The sequence below is a fragment of the Dermacentor andersoni genome, chromosome 8 (assembly GCF_023375885.2).
Source record: "Dermacentor andersoni chromosome 8, qqDerAnde1_hic_scaffold, whole genome shotgun sequence".
Classification (NCBI taxonomy): Eukaryota; Metazoa; Arthropoda; class Arachnida; order Ixodida; family Ixodidae; genus Dermacentor; species Dermacentor andersoni.
This window is the reverse complement of record NC_092821.1, coordinates 145,233,768-145,255,530: the sequence shown is the minus strand read 5'-3', so window position 1 is coordinate 145,255,530 and position 21,763 is coordinate 145,233,768. Positions and strand designations below refer to the sequence as shown.

The 21,763-nt window shown below is 44.8% G+C and overlaps 1 long non-coding RNA gene across 1 annotated transcript in view; it reads right to left on the bottom strand.

Annotated features, from left to right (window-relative positions):
- Positions 1 to 2,159: 2,159 nt before the first annotated feature.
- Positions 2,160 to 21,763, bottom strand: part of LOC140219895 (uncharacterized) — a 234,931-nt gene continuing 215,327 nt past the window's right edge. The window contains exon 2 of the long non-coding RNA XR_011896163.1: positions 2,160 to 2,718. This is a non-coding gene — a long non-coding RNA (uncharacterized lncRNA). The remainder of the gene's footprint in view (positions 2,719 to 21,763) is intronic.

The following is a 21,763-nucleotide window of genomic DNA, read 5'->3' as shown; positions in this document are numbered from 1 at the left end:
GTTGCCTCACCCAATCTGCTCTTTTCTTATCCCTTAACGTTACACCCATCATTCTTCTTTCCATAGCTCGTTGCGTCGTTCTCAATTTCAGCAGAACCCTTTTCGTAAGCCTCCAGGTTTCTGCCCCATATGTGAGTACTGGTAACACACAGCTGTTGTACACTTTCCTTTTGAGGGATAGTGGCAACCTACTGTTCACGATTTGAGAATGCCTGCCAAACGCACCCCAACCCATTCTTATTCTTCTGGTTATTTCAGTCTCATGATCCGGATCCGTGGTCACTACCTGCCCTAAGTAGATGTATTCCCTTACCACTTCCAGTGTTTCGCTACCTATCGTAAACTGCTGTTCTCTTCCGAGACTGTTAAACAGTACTTTAGTTTTCTGCAGATTAATTTTCAGACCCACCCTTCTGCTTTGCCTGTCCAGGTCAGTGAGCATGCATTGCAATTGGTCTCCTGAGTTACTAAGCAAGGCAATATCATCAGCGAATCGCAAGTTGCTAAGGTATTCTCCATCGACTTTTATCCCCAATTCTTCCCACTCCAGGCCTCTGAATACCTCCTGTAAACATGCTGTGAATAGCATTGGAGATATCGTATCTCCCTGTCTGACGCCTTTCTTTATAGGGATTTTGTTGCTTTCTTTGTGGAGGACTACGGTGGCTGTGGAGCCGCTATAGATATCTTCCAGTATTTTTACATATGGCTCATCTACACCCTGATTCCGTAATGCCTCCATGACTGCTGAGGTTTCGACTGAATCAAACGCTTTCTCGTAATCAATGAAAGCTATATATAAGGGTTGGTTATATTCTGCACATTTCTCTATCACTTGATTGATAGTGTGAATATGGTCTATTGTTGAGTAGCCTTTACGGAATCCTGCCTGGTCCTTTGGCTGACAGAAGTCTAAGGTGTTCCTGATTCTATTTGCGATTACCTTAGTAAATACTTTGTAGGCAACGGACAGTAAGCAGATCGGTCTATAATTTTTCAAGTCTTTGGCGTCCCCTTTCTTATGGATTAGGATTATGTTAGCGTTCTTCCAAGATTCCGGTACGCTCGAGGTTATGAGGCATTGCGTATACAGGGTGGCCAGTTTCTCTAGAACAATCTGACCACCATCCTTCAACAAATCTGCTGTTACCTGATCCTCCCCAGCTGCCTTCCCCTTTTGCATAGCTCCTAAGGCTTTCTTTACTTCTTCTGGCGTTACCTGTGGGATTTCGAATTCCTCTAGGCTATTCTCTCTTCCACTATTGTCGTGGGTGCCACTGGTACTGTATAAATCTCTATAGAACTCCTCAGCCACTTGAACTATCTCGTCCATATTAGTAACGATATTGCCGGCTTTGTCTCTTAACGCACACATCTGATTCTTGCCTATTCCTAGTTTCTTCTTCACTGTTTTTAGGCTTCCTCCGTTCCTGAGAGCCTGTTCAATTCTATCCATATTATAGTTCCTGATGTCCGCTGTCTTACGCTTGTTGATTAACTTAGAAAGTTCTGCCAGTTCTATTCTAGCTGTAGGATTAGAGGCTTTCATACATTGGCGTTTCTTGATCAGATCTTTCGTCTCCTGCGATAGCTTACTGGTTTCCTGTCTAACGGCGTTACCACCGACTTCTATTGCGCACTCCTTAATGATGCCCATGAGATTGTCGTTCATTGCTTCAACACTAAGGTCCTCTTCCTGAGTTAAAGCCGAATACCTGTTCTGTAGTTTGATCCGGAATTCCTCTAGTTTCCCTCTTACCGCTAACTCATTGATTGGCTTCTTGTGTACCAGTTTCTTTCGTTCCCTCCTCAAGTCTAGGCTAATTCGAGTTCTTACCATCCTGTGGTCACTGCAGCGTACCTTGCCGAGCACGTCTACATCTTGAATGATGCCAGGGTTCGCGCAGAGTATGAAGTCGATTTCATTTCTAGTCTCACCATTCGGGCTCCTCCACGTCCACTTTCGGCTAACCCGCTTGCGGAAAAAGGTATTCATTATACGCATATTATTCTGTTCTGCAAACTCTACTAATAATTCTCCTCTGCTATTCCTAGAGCCTATGCCATATTCCCCCACTGACTTGTCTCCAGCCTGCTTCTTGCCTACCCTGGCATTGAAGTCGCCCATCAGTATAGTGTATTTTGTTTTGACTTTACCCATCGCCGATTCTACGTCTTCATAAAAGCTTTCGACTTCCTGGTCATCATGACTAGATGTAGGAGCGTAGACCTGAACAACCTTCATTTTGTACCTCTTATTAAGTTTCACAACAAGACATGCCACCCTCTCGTTAATGCTATAGAATTCCTGTATGTTACCAGCTATTTCCTTATTAATCAGGAATCCGACTCCTAGTTCTCGTCTCTCCGCTAAGCCCCGGTAGCACAGTACATGCCCGCTTTTCAGCACTGTATATGCTTCTTTTGTCCTCCTAACCTCACTGAGCCCTATTATATCCCATTTACTACCCTCTAATTCCTCCAATAACACTGCTAGACTCGCCTCACTAGATAGCGTTCTAACGTTAAACGTTGCCAGGTTCAGATTCCAATGGCGGCCTGTCCGGAGCCAGGTATTCTTAGCACCCTCTGCAGCGTCACAGATCTGACCGCCGCCGTGGTCAGTTGCTTCGCGGCTGCTGGGGACTGAGGGCCGGGGTTTGATTGTTGTATTCATATAGGAGGTTGTGGCCAAGTACTGCACCAGGGTGGCCAATCCTGCTCTGGTGAGAGAGTGCGTTACCGGTTCTGGTCACCGGGATCAGGCCGCACTCCAGGCCTGTTTGTGCAATTTTCTCAACACACGTTTTTTTTTTTTTGTATTTTCCGGTGGAGAATAGCGCGGCACCGGGATTTGAATCACGGTCCTCTTGCACTGGAGACGGATACTCTACCGTCCCCGTAGGAGTTAAATTAAAAATTAATTTATGGGGTTTTACGTGACAAAACCACTTTCTGATTATGCACGCCGTAGTGGAGGACTCCGAAAATTTCGACCACCTGGGGTTCTTTAACGTGCACCTAATTCTAAGTACACGGGTGTTTTCGCATTTCGCCCCCATCGAAATGCGGCCGCCGTGGTCGGGGTCCGATCCCGCGACCTCGTGCTCAGCAGTCTAACACCATAACCACTGAGCAACCACGGCGGGTCCCGCAGGAGTTGTACGCCTCATTTAACCTACAGTGGTGCCCTACTTGGTCAGTCAAGGTGGACCAATCTGAGCTCGGTTATACCGCATGGATGGCACTCGGCTAGAGAACCTGGTATTTATGACCAAACATATTACGATGCTTCAAAGCGATGATCCTTCCTAGCGCATTTAGCACCAATTTTATGGGCTAGAAATTGCGATGCGGTGTGCCAATGTCGCATCAACGCAAACGCGGTTTTAGATCGATAGCTTGTGACTCAAAAAAAAAAAGAAAAATCTGCCATGGAACTTTAATTCTTCGAGACCTTTGCGAATGCTCAGGTTGCCTTCTAACGCAACCGCTTAGGGATGTGTGCTGAGTGCAGCTTTTTGACGTTGCATTAATTGAAGGGCAAACGCACTGTTCAATGCGACCGAATGATGGATTGAACAGTTTGTGCTCTCGGAATCACATCCCTGAAGGCTGCCTCGAGGAGCGTCTCCGCCCGACCACAGTCCCTAAGAGCACGTCGCGATTGTCGATGTTCCAACGAGTGTTTCAAGGATTTGTGGCGCAACTTTTGAACAACAGTAATGATCTGGTAAAGTGTCTAGCCCTCGTGTGTTTATCGAATCATAGCGGGTGCAACTAAAATCTACCGGGAATCGCACCTGGTGACGAGAGCAAAAAGAAAGCACGCTTATCTCACATCGTTTGGCATGAGCTCTAATAATTTTCGCAGTGGTTTTCATCTACTATTGAAGTGCACGTAAATGTTTTTAGTATTTAGGACGCGTTGGCGATGCTATTTTGTTTCAACAACGTTTGACTACTAGCGTTCGCCGGAGGGCTTGTACACCATGTCTGCCGCACCCCTGGCGTCAAAGGTTGTCACACGGCGTGTCAAAGCTCCAGCCCCACCGTTATCGTTCCAAGAACACGCCGGAAATTCCTGTACTTTTCGCGACCCATTCAGTCGATCTTTCTTAGCCCGGAGGAAGTGAAACAAATGTTCTCTCATATAGATAAAGCGAAGCCTGCACTGTTTACCAAGATTCACGTGATATTCTTCCAAATTTGTTTCTTAATAAAATAAAAGCGAGCACAATTCTTTTTGTGATCGTTTTGTGCCTTCTTAGCGAAAGCTTGGAGCAGCAGATGCGCCAGCTCATAGTCAACGTGACTATTACTCTATATCTTGGTGGCAGGCACGCACCAAATCTCTTTCATATTTTTTTCGTAAGCTTCATTTATCGCAGGAACAAAGTTCATGAAATTCGAAGCTACGCGCTCAATGATCCTTCTCTTGTCACTTTGTGATATTTTAAATCTCTCGTAGCACAGGAACTCGAGACTTCAAATTACCAATTTTCTTCACTCATGCATGAAAGGAAGCAGCTGCGAAACACAGGCAAACGAGCCGACAGCTTCTAAATACAAAGCATCTTTCCCAAGAAAACTGGGCAAACCTTACGGGGATAAGGAACGGCTTCAACTTGTCGAAATCGGTGATTTAAAGCATCGATCACCGGTGATCGATTTGGATAGGCATGGTAACGAAAGAGGCTAAAGTAGACACAACGTTAACGGGCAGTGAGCACAATCGCACGATTACACCGTAGGGCCCCTGCTAGCTGTGTCATAAGTTTGGCATGTAAGCTTTGTAATATACAAGAACACATATGCCGCATATTACAAATGATCATGAACAGCAGGTACCATTATTCCTCAAGAGAAAAGTGTATAACAGCTGTGTCTTACCAGTACTCACCTACGGGGCAGAAACTCGGAGGCATACGAAAAGGGATCTACTTAAATTGAGGACGTCACAACGAGCTATGGAAAGAAGAATGATGGGTGTAACGTTAAGGGGGATAAGGAGAGAGCAGATTGGGTGAGGGAACAAACGTGAATTAATGACATCCTAGTTGAAATCAAGAAAAAGAAATAGGCATGGGCAGGGCTAGTAATGATGAGGGAAGATAACCGATGGTCATTAGGGGTTATGGACTGGATTCTAGGAGAAGAGAAGCGTAGCAGGGGGCGGCAGAAAGCTAGGTGTGCTGATGATATTAGGAAGTTTGCAAGGACAACATGGCCACAATTAGCAGGCGACCGGGGTAGTTGGAGAAGTATGGGAGAGGCGTTTGCCCTACAGTGGGCGTAGCCAGGCTGATGATGATAATAATAATGACGATGATGATGATGACATATCACTTGTGTATTTGGTTACTTCATTTCTCTACCCTATAGTCCCCATGCATCCTCAGCAGTACGCACAAGATACCACTGCGGCTGCGTCCGCAACACAGCCGAGCCGATCTTTTCCCGAAGTGTGCAATGGCACGCTGTCAAAAAGAAGAAAATAAGAAAGAGAAACGAAGAAAAAGCAGCCAGGTTAACCCGATAAAAGTACCGTTTGCTAGCCTGCCCGGTGGACAGAGAAAATATATTTAAAGATATAGGAAGGGACAAAAATTAGCAGCGAAACCTAAATCGGCGCACCAAGTTCTAAAGTGGCAAACTTCACTATCTACAGCATATCTCGGAGCGCCGTAGACCTCAGGAATCGAACTGTAGCGATCACAAACGTCTTTCGCACGCATATGTCCTTTTTGACCATCTGTCGTTGCATTTTTTTTTTTGCCTTGACCATTGCCGACTGTCGGATGCCTCAAATACAGTACACGGTATCTGCCTTTATGTACTCTATGTAATCAATAAAGGGAAAATCAGATATCCACCTGTTCGTAGCAATTGCTACAAAGGAAACCCATACGGGTTCCTCCAAAGAAAAGCGTCGCAGTTGAAGAAAAATTTGTGCTGTTCCGGGACTCGAACCCGGGACCACCGCCTTTCCGAAGCAGCCGCTCTTCCATATGAGCTAACCAGGCGGCTAGCAGATGGCAGGGCGAAGTAGCATTTGTCTACAACTCGAAGCGAAGGCAAGAGTTTGACATAATCTATGTAATCTATGTAACGTGCGTGGATGGATATAAAATGCGCGATTGTTTTGTGACAGCCGCGAGTGTTAAATATAGGGTTGTCGGGCGATACCATTCTAAACGAGTGTGACGTTGAAGTTTGCCGCAGCTAGGAAACAAAAGAGTGCCTGCACAGTAGTATAACACAAGAAACGACACTAGATTGCAGTCGCTCGAGTGCCTCTTGGCCGAAATGTGTGTACTGGCTAATTTCGCACTGTTTTACTGCAAGTTTTAGGCATTTCACTAAAGCCCTGCAGAGAAGCGTGAGCTCTTTACAGTATTCGTTTTTAAGGGAGCAGCAAAAATTAAAATGGGCGATGTTTCTTAGACCTATAAAAGAAAATACAAAGGCGACACGAAGCACTACATTAAGCTTTTCAAGCTAACTTATATGACGTAGCTCCGTTATTGTGTGCAGCTCAAGCCAAACATGGTGTCGTCTTCGATGGCCCACAGTTCAAAAACGGGAATAGAGGTTGGAATGAAGTTTGAATGTTGAAGTTGCAGCTATAAAACATATTGCTTTTCTTGCGATTAGAAAAGCATGGCGTAGTACATAATTTTACATGCCGGAACATCAAACAAACGAGGAAACGAAAAACATGATCACAATAAAAGTGCATAAAAAACATTCTAAAAGTGTTAGAAGGACAACGAGCAGTAAACAGCGCTAAACAACAGGACGAAGAGAGGGACGCAGACCAGAGCACTGACTAACAACCAAGTGTCTTTATTCCTTCAGTCAGCATACATATACTCTACCGCTATCTCCTTCGGAAGGCTGTCTCCTTCTGAAGGAGATAGCCTTCCTATCTCATCGATTGGAATTTATTGACCCTACGCAAGCTGAATTCTCTTGCTTTTGTGCTTCGAGGTAGCCGTAGAGTATATATATGCTGACTGAAAGAATAACGACACTTGATTGTTGGTCAGTGCTGTGGTCTGCGTCCCTCTCTTCGTCCTGTTGTTCAGCGATGTTTACTGCTCGCAATCATGAACCAACAAGCCCAAATGCGTACTCTTCTGCAGTGTTAGAAGGACTGTTGCACTTTGGGCATCGAAGGCAATTCAATGCTAGGCCTTTCGCTGTTTTTATTTTCTTACTCTTGGGTGAACGACACTGGTGGCAACAAAAAGAGCAGCACATTTGAGGTCGTTGATATTCCGTTCTCGTTGCAGAGGTGCTTCAAAGGTGCAGAAGTGCATCCTAGAAACGGGACAACGAAAAGCAAACTCAAGCCCTCTTGTCGTCCTCGCTTTCCTGCTTCGCAATGCAAAACACCGCAACAAGATTGCCTGCACGGTTTACTTGCAGAATGTACACAGGCGCCACGGAAGAGAGGAGCTTTACGTGTTTGATTTGTTAGGCAACAAATAAGCTGCGTTCGGCTCAAGTCCCCTCTGCGTCAACTCTGCCCCCCCCCCCTTCCTTTTTTTTGGTCCGCCAATGTCTCGCCAAAGTAACTGTTGTCCCGACGGCCACGGGCCAGAACATATGCTGATCAATGCTTGCATCGGCCCCTCTAACACTCTGAAACAAGCTGGCACACAAAAAACAATAAACAAATTTCAACGTTTTTTTTTTTTTTATATCGCAGCATTTCTGGCACGTGCCGTCAGGAGAAGCCACACACTCTCGTTTCGCACTATGCTAGGCTTCGTTCGGCGAAGATGCCGTCGAAGTGTTGTTATGCACCGAAGGCGGAGGTCACGTAGAAGTCTCGTAAGCGAACGGCGAGGGTGAGTGGGCAAGGAAAGGTAAACAGTAAGTACAGCGCAGTAGCTGAAGTGAGACTGTTGCCAAGCGAGATTCAAGGCTGCTGAAAGCGTACGTGGCAACCTGCATTGAAAGGCACGGATAAGGTCGTTCGTAAGCGCGTCCGAGGTAACAGGAAAGTATGGGCTGGAATTCTCGGCCCTGTTGATTGAAGCACTTCGAGCACGACAACGAAGCGTAACAACCGGGGGCTACACCCGTTTTATCGCGGCCAGCGAGATGCCGAGGTGTGCCCAGGATATAATCGTGCTTGCAGTGACTTGATTATTTATCTAATTTTTCGGAGCCGAAGTGGTGCAGAAGAGAGTGACGTTTTAGAACAGTAAAAACAAGGCAAGATATCGGAGGAGATGTCCTAGATGAAATGAACCCTTTTTGACGAAAAACTATGCTTATCGAGCGAATGAAACAAACTGTATGTTGTCAGCAAGCTCCGGTTTCTATTTTGTTTAGTGTGTCCTCGTAATATAGCGCATCATACCTTTATCATTTACGATATTATCGATTATTACCTTTGCGACCTGAACGCAGGTGTCAAGTTATTAGCGTACATCGAAAAACGTTTCAATTCTTACAGGTCTGCGAAGCAGTTCTCACAAGGGGCTATGTTAGCTACTAAACCACCGTACTGAGTTGCCCTAGTCGTCGCCCTATTGGTGTGTACGTCGCATACTCAGTGAACGGAAAGCAATCTTGAAGGCCATGTTTCGGCGAACGCCAGACGACGGAAGCGAGCCCGTTACGCCACTAGCCGCCACGTTTTGTACGTCACGGCCAAGCGCACAAGCGAAGGCAAGATTGCATTTTTCCCCCTTGGCAAATCAAACAACTTACAAAGCGAATTCTGATATTAAACAACCCGGGCCACTAAATGAAATGTTGCTGCGATATTCGAGCACGAACAAAAGCAGCGATTACCATCATTCCCTTTTTTTAATGAGAAAACCTTAAGATGAAGCTTTAGCTCGGGCCCAACTCCGACGCGGCCTATTCAAAGACATGCAAAACGGAGAAACGCTTTTGGCCATAGCCCATGGACCGATCTTTAACGAAATTTGTTGCATTTCAAAGAGAAAGTTAAATTCTAGTGACTGTCGGAAGTGGAATTTCGATTTAGAGATTGAATTTTGTTGAAAGAGCTTTCAAAAATTTGAGACTTCGAAAGAAATAGAAGCACGAACTTAGCAAATTAATAGCTCAGCATCAAGAACAGACATCGCGGTTCTTTAAACGGCATCCATTAGATCCTTGAAAGTGGACAAATTGGATGTGTCAATTTATATATTACGTGAATTGGTTGCGTTGTGTACAAGTGTTCTTCAAAAGTTGTATTTCCATATTAATAATTTTTTCTTTAGATTCATGTGTAACATATCAGTATATGTCCGCTTTATATGTAATATCACATGCAATTAACATACTGGTGATCTCATTTTTCATCGCTGAGTTGCGGAGTCGTAAACTAGATAGCTTCTTTTTCTGAAATATGTGACTTTCGCCATTTTTTAGAAACAATTCATGGCCTAAATCAAAAATTCAAAACCAACAGTCACTCGGTGTTAAGTTTTTCTTCGAAACATGACAAGCCTGGTCAAATTTAGTGCAATGGTTGCTGGGAAAAACGAGTTCTCCTTTTACATGTATTTAGATAGGAGCCCCCGACCTGAAGCTTCCTTTTTAAGTGGCACGTTGCGATGTATTATACCCGGAAAGAAGCGACGTCTAGTCTAGTAATGCAAAAATTAGTACATAGGGCCCGCGAGAGGGCCGTCAGGTTTCACCTGATGTTCACCGAGTGGGCCTACCCAGGTGACAATGAGTGTGCTTGCGTCTATTATGAACCGAATAAAGTTATTTCACTCAATCACTCGCATGCAAGAAACATCATCATCAGCAATGGCTCATACCCTCGTAAGCATACAAGGAAAGATGCGTTGGTTGAGTATGAAAGAACAAACGAAAGAAAGAAAGAACGAAAGCAGAGATGAAAGAAAGAATACAAGGACTAAATAAGAAAGAAATAAGAACAAAGAAAGAATAACGAAGAAAGAAAGAGAGAAATAGCCTTTAGGTTCGCCTTTAGGTGCTCATTAGGTGCTCGCATGTGTCGTTCAGGAGGCCGACCTACAGCGCCATGCGTTCACTTCACACGGTGTCTTGTTATTCTTGCAAGAAGTCTGACCCCTCCAATCCTATAACTTAATGCATTACCACGTGTGCAGCAGGCTTTCGTCTTCACATGGTACAGGAGTGTAACATGCTGCCGAATTTCCTTTAGTTGTTCAAGGAAAGACATTGGTCTCTGTATTACACCGATGATTGATTCGCGGCTTTACCGCCACACTTTCAGCTGCCGTAGACATCGCAACACCTCCCTCTTGTAAATTTTCTAGGAAACTATGCAAAATTCTGCGGTTGGACTACGGCCTCGGAGATTGTTGCTACCCGATGTCGGAGGCTGGACCATCGAACGCAGCCTCTCAACGTTATTACACGGTGCCTAACTTACAGGCTTTAAACGGTGCAAAAGCGAATGAGGCGACGAAAATTCTGCTCGTGATTCTCATCTTCATAAACAGCGAAATAGATAACCTTCACATGTATGCTCAGTAACACGGCTGCTTATGTATAAGCTTTTTAACCGGTTGATTTCATTCCTGATTATAGCTTCGAAATATGAGTCCAACCGGCTCCAGGCTACACCAAGCAATTCAATCTGAAGAGTACTTCGGTTTTGCTCCTTGTGCGTAGCATGTCAAGTTTTGAGGCAGCACCAGCATTTGATGACGTTGCTGATACTTTCACAAAACTAGTTTCGGAAACAATAATGGAGCTGGAGGAGTCATCCCCAGCAATAAACGAATGTGCTTGTACTTCTCAAGGAACCAGACCGTAAGCAACAATCGGAGAAAGTAAACATTCCTCTATCGAAGAAACAACCCATCGGAGAAAAAGTAAACATTCTTCTATGAATACAGCATGTTTATGCTAACCTTATTACTACATGTCCTATAACACTGTGCTGTTGGTGGTCAAAAAAATTGAAACGTTAGGACTTGAGCAACAGTGGCATATTTCAGCAGTTTGATAGGAACCTACCACAAGTTTCTTTTCACTTGTTTGCTTCCTCTCGCAAACGAGCTTTATCGCGCCAGCAATTATAAAGATAATCCAGGTGAACATCCGCCGTCGCCGTCGCCGTGATGCTCCGTATATAGTTCAAATGCTATAATATCCTATAGCCTTCAACTATGTCATAGGCTGTAAGTGCAAAGGCAAGCGTGAGAGCATTGAAGGATTGTCACTTGATGCGCGCCGTCTGCCCGCTCGCGCTGAGGCAGGAAAGGTTGAGTGTGCGTCTCCTCTTCTAGCGGGGCCGTTGCTGCACGTGGCACTGCACATGGTACCAAGATAGGGCCCTGCGCATCTTATCTTGGTGGCAACATGCCGGTACATATTTCTAGTGAACGAGATGGCATATCGGTTTCGTGCTCGCTGTATTCTCGTGTGCCTCATGTTGGAAATAGCGGAATCTCAATATTTTGGAGGCGGAGATAGAGGCAGCACGTGGCACTCGCTTGCCACTGCGGACTCTATTCAAACATGCAGCGTTCTGACAGCGAGCGTCCACGGTCATCGAGTGAGACCTGTTCATGTTTACTTGCGCGTGCGTGACGCCAATATTTTTGGTTAATTATTAAGCGAATGAATTACTGCAGCTTACGGGACAAAAAAAAAAGACAACTCCACCCTAGCTTTACGTAGTTTTCTAATGATTTGCTATCGCTCTCAATGGTTCATCTTTAGTGAGGAACTGCGAATTAATTTCTCTTTGAATTGAATGTGTGATAACATTACACGCGAATAAACTACAAAAAGAGACAGGACGGTAAAGAACTTCTACGAAGTTAAATTGCAGACCTCAGAATATACCAAACGAGATGTTCAACGAGGCCTGAATCAAGCGCGAGAAAATTCTCCGGCATACTCATTTATCAAACCTACGGAGACGCTACCTATTGCAGCTCAATTACGCTGTTTCATTTTGACATCACTCCTCACTAAAATACTGAAGCGTAAACCTAACTGGCTTTCATCTGACCCTGCAAGGCTGTAGCTTCTGCACGTTCATTGTTACTCGTTCATGTCTAGACAGCATTGCAGTTGAGTAAAGTTTTGAAACTTTCTAAGAATATACCCAGCTTAACCAAAACTACCCGCCTGGCAGGCATTTCAACGATGCCTGAATCTTCCTTTTCTTGGTCGTGTATACCTCCTTGGCACAAGTTGCGCTCTAGAGGGTGCTGCGCGCAGAATTTTCGACACACACGAGATAACTTGTTCCTCCGCCTCCCTCTGCAAGCAAAGCGAAGACCTACGGGCCCAAATGAATGGATCCGAGGATAGAAAGCGCACCTTTCCTGACTTTCTCAATGCACACAGTTTGTAAGGCCAACTTTTTTTTCTTTCCTGGTTGCTTTTTTTTTTGTCCGACTTATCCCTGTTCCCTTAGCGGCCTCCTCTGAGATAGCGTACGGAGCACAACGGCTGCCCTTTGCTCAGCCGGCGGCTACCAAACTCACCCCTCCCCCACCCACATTTCTTATCTCCTCAGCGTGCATCTATTCTTTTTCCTTCCGAAGTGCTCCAAGTCTCATTTGTTTCCACAGACAGATGCACGGCCCTCTGAAAGGAGTTGGAGAAGACGTACGGTGCGATTTTGTACGAGCCAGAAGTATTTATGAGCGCATTAGCAAGGGCCTCGCACGTGATAGATATCGTTTCGTGAACTTGATCCATTGACGGCATATGTTTTTGTTCCCTATAGTCGCAATTTTCTCGCTTTCAAGAATTTTCTTTTTGCACTTAACGCTCGAGACAATTGATCGCGCGGAATATTCGGCTTGCGGAAAAGCACCCAAAGACTCTAAACTTTTGTTTTCAAAATCAACTCCCTTTACAATCAACTGCAGTATAGTGGCTAGCCAGGCTTGTTGGTACCTTAGAAAACAACGCAAATAATGGGACACAGGAATGGGGCACATGACACAAGCTTTGACACATGACTGTCTTGACCGCTGAACTCGTCCGGCATCGGCACCAGACGACAAAGACCACGTCGACCACTGCACAGCAGTAGGAATGACAAAGACGGCATGTATACCATAACAAAAATTTAACTAATGATTTTAAGCATGCTGCATATTTGGCGGTAAACTGCCCCTCCTTTCAGCCGCCTGCCTTCACAGGTCCGCATGAAAATTTTAGCCCTCCATGTGTATTATATTTTTGATATTGAGTTCGGGCAGTACGTTTTCGATAATGAATTTGTTTCGTTTATTTGCCTAATTAATCACACCCAAACAATAATTGCTTGATTCCTTGGGGCGCTGACCCGTTTTCGTCATTATAGTTAATTATACATCTCTTTACGGAGCCACTCTGTGTGCGATGTGCAACTGGACAGAATGGGCCTTGTGAAATGCAATGAACATTAAAAATTATGATACTTTTCTCGCCAAGGATACCTCCTTTGCAGTTACATTTTTGTTATTATGAAATTGGGTTACAAAATGCTTAATAACGTCTTGGCATCATTACACTCTACAAGTCGAATTTTTATTCATGATAAATATCTTTCAAAGACGGAAGATTGAAATAAGTTGGATTAAAGTTGATTAAGGTGGATTAAAGTGGACAAAGGTGGATAAAGGTGGATTTAGGGGGATTACAGTTTATTAAGACTGCAAGGAGAACTGACGATCGCAGCTCAATCTTACGCGCGAAACTGAGGAGAGTAGGGAGGCAGCGCGTGAGCCGAGGGAGGGGGGGGGGGGGGGAGTTTGGCTTCTAATCTGCCAGCAGCTGCGTACTCTGGAGAATGCGATCTGGAGAAAGCTATCGGGCGACGGCTCATGTCTTTGTGCGTGCTGTTTTCTCGCCGCTGTTTCGCGTTGAAGCGATAGGCAGCACGAAGGTAACTAGCTCCCTGCTACTGCTGCGTTTTGACAGCGAGTGCCTGCGGCCATCCAGTGTGATGTGTTCATCTTAGCCTGTGCGCTCTGATGCTCTGCTTGGTAATTCAGTTAGTACACAAATGTTTACAAGTTTATCCTGTCTGTAGAAGTACTATGCTTACTTTGTATAGCCGTCCACTAATTGGGTATCGCAATCGGTGCTTCGCCTTTCGAGCGACACTGCGACTTTTTTTTTTCATAGCTCTTTGCGAGGTCCCCCATTCGTTCTGGATCTTCGTTATACTACATGTTTCGGCCCCATATGTTAGCACCGGTACAGTATAATGACTGCACGCTCCTAATTTCCACGACAGTGGTAAGCTTCCTGTCAGGGTTTGGTAATGCCTGCCTTGTGCGCTCCAATCCATTTTTATTCTTCTGTGAGTTCCCTTTTCATCATCAGGGTCCCCTGTATGCAGTTGACTTGGATAACTCTAATCCTGCACCGCCTTTAGAGGTTGGCTGGCGATGACGAATGCTTGTTCCCTTGCCCGGCAGTTGAACCTTATCTTTGTCTTCTGCATACTAATCTTCCACCCTTCCGTTGCAATTGCTCTGTTAAGGTCCTCAATCGTTTGTTGCGATTCATTCTCAGTGTTGCTGAACGTGACAATGTCATCCACAGGCCGAAGGTTGTTGAGATATTCGCCGTTAATCCTCACTCCTAAGGCTTCCCAACCTAATAGCTTTACCAAACGAGGTGACCCTCTTTCACCCTAATCATCATCATCATCATCACCATCATATTCATCATCCTGGCTACGCCCACTGCAGGGCAAAGGCCTCTCCCATACTTCTCGAGCTACCCCGGTCATGTACTAATTGTGGCCATGTTGACCCTGCAAACTTCTAAATCTCATCCGCCGACCTAACTTTCTGCCGCCCCCTGCTACGCTTCCATTCCCTTGGAATGCGGTCCGTAACCCTTAATGACCATTGGTTATCTTCCCTCCTCATTACATGCCCTGCCCATGCCCATTTCGTTTTCTTGATTTCAACTACGATGTCATTAACTCGCGTTTGTTCCCTCACCCAATCTGCTCTCTTCTTATCCCTTGAAGTTACACCCATCATTCTTCTTTGCATAGCTCGTTGCGTCGTCCTCAATTTAAGTAGAGGCCTTTTCGTAAGCCTCCAGGTTTCTGCACCGTAGGTGAGTACTGGTGAGACGCAGCTGTCAAACAGTTTTCTCTTGAGGGATAATGGCAACCTGCTGTTCATGATCTGAGAATACCTGCCAAACGCACCCCAGCCCATTCTTATTCTTCTGATTATTTCAGTCTCATGATCCGGATCCGTGCTCACTACCTGCCCTAAGTAGATGTATTCGCCTACCACTTCCAGTGCCTCACTATCTATCGTAAACTGCTGTTCACTTCCGAGACTGTCAAGCATTACTTTATTTTTCTGCAGATTAGCTTTTAGACTCACTCTTTTGCTTTTCCTGTCGAGGTCAGTGAGCATGTATTGCAATTGGTCCCCTGAGTTACTAAACTCAGGGGACTAAAATTGATGCAGCGATGTGCGGATGCAGCGATGGCGTAGAGGTAGAGCATCCGCCTCGCGTACAAGAAGACCGTGGTTAAAATCACGGTGCCGCGCAATTTTCCACATGATTAAAAACAAAACAAAAAATATGCGCGTGTTGATAAAATTGCACAAAACAGGCCTGGAATGCGGCCTGATCCCGGTGACCAGAACCAGTAACGCACTCTCTCACCAGAGCAGGATTGGCCACCCTGGTGTAGTACTTGGCCATAACCTCCTATATGAATATAACAATCAAGCCCCGACCCTCGTTTAACGAATATACAATTAGGAGCCTTTTAGCCGTATGGCTGTATTGGGACAACAGCGGCGATACTAAAGTGAACGGTAGTTCACAAGGGTTTTCTTTCGCAGAAGCGTTCCCTTTGTCGCCTACAGCTTCGACTAATTGTTCATATATCTCCGTGTTCGCGATTGGCCCGTATGTGATATTACGAACTTGTCTAGTGCGAGACGCTCTCGTGAATGCGAAGCCTGCGTGATTCGAGAAAGAAGAATGTATACTTTGAGCAACTTCACCCCTTTGTTCCGAATAGGTTTACGGTTGCGCGTGCGTGTGCACGTGGTTCTCTAAGGCACCTTGGACACGGATATGTAATAAGGACGCATTTAAATCTGCACACGTAAGCTCATGACCGTAAAAATATTCTCTCTGGAGGCACGAGCGGCAATGAACAGCAATAAAATACACTGCAAGAGCGGCGCCTTGAGAACGGTTCCTTTCGCGCTGGGCACTGCTTTCACTGTCCCCCCCATTCTCCACGCGTTTTTTTTTTCCCCGTCATGTGGCAGACTCGCGCAACACAGTATACGACCCCCGTTAAAACCGCGCATTGTTCCGCAGCACCGGCGTGACAACGACATACAGCACGCTGGTCCGTTGCGCCGGGCAAGCTTTTTTATGGCCCTCATAAGGAAGGGTCGTAAAAAGACACTTCATCACCACGAAACGACCGCGACGTGTACCTCACTTTCCCTAATCATTGCGGCCGTAGATAAAGTTTCCCGCGTTAGCGGCGGGTTAAGTGGCGCCAGTAAAGCGGCGACTGCGTTTCCTTTGGAGCTTCAGCTATGCATGCGCATGACAAAGTATCAAATAGCAACGTTTAGCATGGCTGCTAAGGTCAACATTGTGGCATTGCTTTTGGATTTTGCACCTGTTTTCGGGGGCAGCAAGAAAACTTCCGATGCGAAATTCGAACACAAGTAAGACCAGCATACAATACTCGAACACGGGACTAAGTCCTTTCCAGTCACAATACTAGCGAATTAAGTTGAGAAGCGCACTGGGGACAGTGAGATACCGGAGAAATGCAGTTTCACACCCGACACAGCCTACTTCCAGGCGATGGCTTCACAGAAGTAATCGGTGCTTCACCTATCTGTTTCAAAATCTATTGAGTACTGAATGAGCGGTGCTGTAGAAGTTAAACAAAGTACGATGTATGGCGGATTCAGCGACATACTGCTGGTTCCCGCGTGAACAAAAGAAGGAGACCATCCAAATATGTGATTCTTCAAGATGCAACGCCCCTTAGATGCTTGCTTTCGGTGGAACGTCGCGGAAGAATTGAACATCTATTCCTTACGTTAGAAAGTTCTAAAGCTGTTATTGAAGTTTCTGTCACCTGAACTGCACGCAGAACAACTGAACTCTGCCTTGGCAGCTCAGCGAAATTGCAGGCTAAAGCAAGAACTAGCGCGGTAATTCACGGAAGTTCTTAAAATTATTCTCTGCACACGGCGCCTCATGTTCAATAGACAATGGAACGCATACGCGCGACAAGGTGATGTTTGGTGGCTCCATCGTGGGGTGACAGTGCAACCTTAACGAAAAAGGTCACCTTGTGGTAAGAACAAAGTAAGCGCGATGCAGTATGCTCGCAGTGAATAATGGGGAATGAGTAACTTGTGTCGGTGCCCCTTCAGCTAACGAGAGAAGTGCTTAACTGTTCAACGCCGGTGCTGTAGCCGACGTTATTGTAGTCAACCATCCTATTTATTTAGTGTGATTAAACAAGAGGTAAAATGAGTAAGATCAAAAACTAGCTACACACAAGCGCCAAGAAGACAATGTAGCGCCCTACAGGGTTCATACGTTCAAGAAACGTAAAGCTACCAAACGAGAATTATTCACTTAGCTTTTACAGTAACATGGAAGTTCATTTTGCCAACAAACGCGTGGTTCACAAGAGGATTCACGTAAAGGCAAATACGTGTTAAATGTAGCGTAAAACCAAAGTAACAAACTATTTAGGTTGGCAGAAAACCGAGAGAAGCAAAGAAGGAAGGACACGTACATAATACAATGAGGACCAAGGATGCAAGTAACAAAAGCGCGTCTCACCCAGATGCGTTGCATTCGAAAAGCGATATTCAGATACACACAATATAGTGACATCTAAGCAATCCTATTCATACATTTCGGTGGACACATTGAAATGCATTTCAGTACATTGGCACTACACCTGGAGATGGAAGACCTTGCTATAAGTTTCGCAAACATATATGCACAAGCCGTATGTTTTAAGTAAGAGGAAATTGTTATCTTGACATTACCTTGTTTCTTCGTGGTTAGCGAAGCAATTATCTTTGCTAGGTAACTTTCGGCAATTTCTGCCGTATCATTCATTAACCTCACCGTATCAAAAACATAACTCACACATTCTGAGTACGCCAATTTTTTTTTTCCACCCCGTGTATAGGAATTTGAAGGTAGAGCTTAACCTCGTAAGGCATCGCTCTGCAAGTCGCATAGGCAGAGAAAATAAAAATGAAACCGAGATATTGATCAAGCCAGGGCAATGTTGACGAGGACGTGCTTCATTTACTTGTCGCTTAGCTTGTTTACTAGTACAGGGTGTAATGACACGAGAACGTTTCGCATACTCGGGAACCTGTGCGCGAGAAAATGTTCCCACGTAGGAACATGCGAAGCCTCATCGCTTGCTCCCGCCTTGACGAGGCGTGCAAAATGATGTGCGTAATGTTCGCCCTTCCTTCGAAGTTGATGGGATTCAGGAAAAAGAAAACTCACGTCGTTGCACCAGACGCAAAATAAGGTATCTAGAGAGCTATTCCTACGTATCGCACGCATGGTGCGTCTTCCCAAGCCCTCCAAGCGAAAGCCAGATGCAAATGCATTTCGAGGTGTCATGAGGAGGTGGGAAAGGGGACCAGACAGTCCCTCTTTTCCTTGAAGTGTATAAGAGGAGAAAGCTGTGACTGGAGCAAAGAGAGGGGCTGTCGGGAGACGTTATTACGCAGTTTTTTTTTTTGCCACGGCTTGCAAAAAGTTCAAACACAAATGGCACTAATGACAAGCGAGTATCTATATGCAACTACCGCGAAAAAGGGCAGAAGCGCGTGCCGAAAATACCGCGGCACATATTGATTCTGTTTTTTGTGTGGTTCCTAATCGTTTTATCACGCAAAGTACCTGCCCAGATAATAATGCGCTGTGACAGGCATAGTCAGAGGGGATTTTTATCTGTCGGGAATGTAAAGTCTAGGGAAACCAACCGTCATAATATAAAGAGAGTGTGCGGGTGCTCATTTTCCCTAAATGTGAAAATATGCGATAGTTTCACGGATGGGCATTCAATGTAGGGTATATAAGTAAATTACTTACAGTTTTCTGCTTCATTAGGGGCATGCTGCTGAAGAGATTCTCCCCACACACGACGCAGCTCATGCATCCTTAGTGCATCCAAATACATTGTTATGCCACTTGTAGCATCGGCACAAGCTCAATACGCGTATTGTGCGCGCGCTCTGATATCTTTACAATCAGTGACATCCACACCCGCTTTACCTCTGTGTTTCACGGGAGCAGGACGGGTGCTAATCTGACTTCGCGAATTTACGAAGGAATTCAATGACTTTGACTGGAAAAATACTGTGTAACTGAGAATGTGTCGTGCTGTTGAGCGTGCAGAAGGAAACGTGCAAAGGAAACTTCAGCTTTCTCCTCCACAACGCTCCCTCACATATCCAGCAAAGCCCTTGTTGCCAGCTGCTTTACTAATATTAGAAAATAAAAAGGTAATTAGCTTAAGAAAGTTATCTTTTTTTTCAATTATCTAGGCATTTCGGTTTCTCGTAGAAGTAATGCCTGCTTCATCGAGCAATTCAGATGAAGGGATAAAATTGTGCTATCTCCGACAGGCAACACATAAAAATTTGGCGCAGGCAAAAAAAAACACCCTATACATCAACTTTGCACTGTTGTTCGTTAGTGAAATCTAGGGAACATGTTAGCGTGTAATACCACTCAGGGAGCGATCAGATTTTTATTGCTATCCTTTCCCTAAAGGTATAGTCACGATAAAACAGCATTGCACCGACTGACTTCGACAAAACAAATTCTGCAAGACATCTAAGGGTTCCCCGTAAGGATCGCACGCATAAAATCCACTGCATAAGCGAGCAAGGCAAAATTACAGGTTGAGAAGAATTTAAATCCTGTCGGCCGAAATCACTCTTGTTTCTCTTTTCTTTTAACAGCGACAAGAAAATGGAAGGCAGTAACTTCTAGGTCTTTGGCAGCGACAAAAATCAGTATTCGAGCTGGGTTGAGCTTTTGCAACAGTTTTCACTAAATTGTTACTTTCTTATTTTATATGTTTTCTCTCTTTCTCACTGCCTTTTTCCCGTTATTTCTTTTCTGTTCATTTTTGAACATAGAACAAGAAGAGACTGCAGACGGTTCTCCTAGGCATAATCACGGTGAAGGTAATTGAAGCAACCAGGTGGGCTTTTTTGACAGCAAGCCTTCCTTAAGTACGCTATTCCTCGGCAGCGCTAAAAGTTAGAGCGCCAGCAAAGCCAACGCCCTAGCGCTAGCTTTCACGACGTAATACCTCACCGATTTGCTGCTTGAATTTTCTCAAATCGTAACCCTCAGTGAAGTGCACATATATTAGAGCGTGAACTTTAGATAGGAACGCAAAATCTGCTCCGCTTTTTCTGACTACCGGCATGACATCCGGCTAAGTGACAGAGGAAAGTTGCCGATCAATGACAAGCTGTTCTTTCGAACTAACACACTCGAAATTTCGATTGTATCTTTAACGCATCCGCACATTTAACTGCGAGTACGTGGGTTATGCTTCTGACGTGAGCCCCGAAAGGACTGGCCAGACTTCGTTGGAAGCACATTGTTAGATATTACACATGTCGTTGGCAGCAGGGGATCAGGTGAAACCAGGCGTGTTCAGACATGAATATTCAAATGGTTTAACGCTTAGTTCACGTGTATGTTGCTTGAAAAATGATATTTTTACGTATGTACCAAATGTCGGGGATCAACTAACGGGAAAAAAGTCCTCGCAGTAATCCAAATCACTCCAGTTTCCCTTTATTCTTGCTTCGAGTAACAAGTTAGGTTTCACACTGAAATAAAAAATAAATGCAGGAGTTGTTGACCTTCACTGGTGATGGCTGCCCCTTTTGACTAAGTCTAATAAGGTGGTGCTTAATGCGATGCTTCCTTTATGCGTGTGTTTTATGCGATGATAATGCAATATTTCTAAAAAATATTGCCTTGAGCAGATGGCACAACTAAAGTTGGTGTGCTCGAAGATGTGGACATTATTTCATGAGAGATAAGTGCATAACCACCATTTAAAAATGTTTAGTTGATCAGTTCTAACTAATTACTTTAGGGCACATTTTCCAAATTGCAACCCGTGACTTTGAATCGTACAATTACCTAAAAATAATTCTGAGCAATAGCTCAGTTTTGACATATGCTTTCCGAAATGCATTGGTGTTCGACTTAAATTTGCGCTGCGGTACATAAAACGGCGTTTTGTTAAAAACTACGAGGACCAAAAGGACGTTTTAGTGCAAGTCAAATGGCGCTCATCTCAAAACAGCTGCTACTTTCGAAATTCGTTCCAAATATATCTACCTTGATAAGTGACTGGCTTCCATTGTTATATTGCGACGTTCGCCGTGAACTAACATTTACTTAAAAAGTTTTAGTCGCGAGATGCTGGTGTTAGTCCGTTACACAGCTTGGTTTCCTGTGCAAGTAATCCAGCTCAAGGATTAGAATTTCAGGATCCGCTGCAGGCAGTGCTAGAATAATCCAGTAATTGTAATAATAAACACTAGTTATAGTTTTGTGTGGTATTAAAATACAAATTCACGATTGCACTCGCTCCGCCAATATTACCTGTCTTTCTGTGTGCCCGTATTTCTTGCTAAATTCAACAGCGCGTTCTCTTTTCGTAATGACCTTCAGCAAGACTTCCCGCGTTAGCTGATTTCCTGCATGACCTGATCTTGAGCTCACG